The sequence below is a fragment of the Brassica napus genome, unplaced genomic scaffold, assembly GCF_020379485.1.
Source record: "Brassica napus cultivar Da-Ae unplaced genomic scaffold, Da-Ae ScsIHWf_1209;HRSCAF=1730, whole genome shotgun sequence".
Lineage (NCBI taxonomy): Eukaryota > Viridiplantae > Streptophyta > Magnoliopsida > Brassicales > Brassicaceae > Brassica > Brassica napus.
Genome location: NW_026014630.1, coordinates 23613 through 25604, shown reverse-complemented (window position 1 = coordinate 25604; position 1992 = coordinate 23613). Strand labels below are relative to the sequence as shown.

At 44.3% G+C, this 1992-nt stretch overlaps 1 non-coding gene across 1 annotated transcript; it reads left to right on the top strand.

Moving 5' to 3' along the window:
• The first annotated feature begins 445 nt into the window (after positions 1-445).
• On the top strand, positions 446-552 carry LOC125596433. The gene has a single exon (XR_007331042.1). It is a non-coding gene; the product is annotated as a small nucleolar RNA R71 (small nucleolar RNA).
• The last annotated feature ends 1440 nt before the right edge of the window (positions 553-1992 follow it).

Here is a 1992-nt window from a genome sequence, read left to right as displayed (position 1 = left end):
GTTGTCAACCGGTTTGTCAACCTTGGGATACGCAAAGAGTTGAGGATTGTTCCTAATGTTGGGGTTCGGGTGGTAGTTTTTGTACTGCCATCCTTGTCCATTAACGTAGCTCACTTCTTGCTGATCATCCACGGTATTGTCTCCTTCAGGTGTAGCATCTGAAACATTGTTCTCTGATGCAGCTTCCTCCATGATGAACACTTGGCTCTGATTACCCTTCAACAGCTGGTCAACCTTGGCCGCGAGGTCGTCTATGCTCTTTACGCTTTTGGAGCGATCATACTCCTTGTTCTTGTTGAGGGAGCTGGACGTTATATGTTCAATCAGTGCGAATGCACCATGTGTTGTTTGTGTCATGAAATCCCCATTGCTCGAGGAATCTAGAGCATTGCAAAACTCATAGCTCACTTCATCATAGAACACTTCCAGTATATAGTCATCCTCAAACCCATGGTGAGGGCACTCCCTTCGGTATTCCTTGTAATGCTCCCAAGCATCATAGAAAGGTTCGTCGGTCTTTTGCTTGAAATTCGAGATCTTATGCCTCAGAGCTGCAGTTTTGGACTTCGTGTAGAAGTGGCTTAAGAACGCTGCTCTGACTTGTTCCCATGTAGTGAGCGTACCGGTTGGGAGCGAGTCAAGCCAGCGAGCTGCTTGCCCTTCCAAGGAGAATGGGAACAACGTGGATTTGAGGTAGTCTGGTGGCACTCCATTTGCCCGAGAGAATTTGCAGACTCTCTCGAAGTTCTCGATGTGGTCCAAATGGATTTCAGCAGCGAGACCGTTAAACGTTTTCTTCTGCACCAAGCTGATCAAAGCAGGTTTGATTTCATAATCCTGTCAAGTGCAGGGAGGAGGGATGATGGCGGAGCGAGTGCTGGGGAATTTTTGCGGAAGGTTCCGCTCTCCGATGGGAGTGCCTTGTTGCTCGACTTGCTGAGCAGCAAAGTCGGCGGCTGCTTGGCGAGCAGCTTCTTGTGCATTGATGGTCTGCTGCATCTGCTGCATCTGTTGTTGCATGAGCGCCATTGCAGCAGTGAGATCATCTTGGCCTCCTTGATCAACCATTGTGGTGTTAGTAGGCCGTGGTTGTTGACGGTTCTGTTTTTCTAATCTTGCGAGCTCTTCGTTACTTAGCGTGAATAATGTTCCTTGTGCGTTGCTCCGAGTATGTCTACTGGTCATGCACATGGATCATTAGCTGAAACAAAGAGAGAACAGCAAGTTAGATGTTTTAGACTAAATATAGAACTGAAAAACAAAGGTAAAATATCTGGTCCCTGGCAACGGCGCCAAAACTTGATACACTAAAACTGAACCTTTCCTACTGTCAAGTTAACAGTGGTAATTGTAGTATTTGAGATTCAATCCAGAGGACCAGTCTATACTTTATTCTTATAAGTTTTCAACTTAGCTAAAACTAAAAGTGGGGTTTTGAATTAAGTTGTGACATGCAAGTAAAGTAAATGATTTCAGATGATTAAAATTTAATATTAGAGATAAGCCGATCTAGGGTTTCTCATTGGGTGTCAAGCTCAACCAAACATTTATTCAAGCTCCTTAAAACACAATCTAAAACACGGATCACTCTTAGTAGAACAACCCACTGTCGTGGTGCTGTTCCTTTGCGGTTCGACCTTGATACCTAAACTGTCGTTTGGATCAAGGATCGATCACAAGTAACAGAGATCAAGTCCGATAGGTTCACCAAGCACTCTGGTATCTACTTTCGCTGACTAGAGATGCGCAGCTCGTTCATTCAATATCAAGCAAACTACTACACGGTTAATGAGTGGATTAAACCTAAGATCTAGCGGTAAGTGATCAGGTTTAAGCTAGCACTAAGAGCTGAGTGGAACGGAGACACAATAGAGTTGCTTATTTATGTTTAGTCTTGCGATTAACACCCTAGAACCCTAGACAAGCTAGCTGACTACTCAGCCATAACACAAGATGAACAAGACATGATAACTGAATAATACTGCATATAAA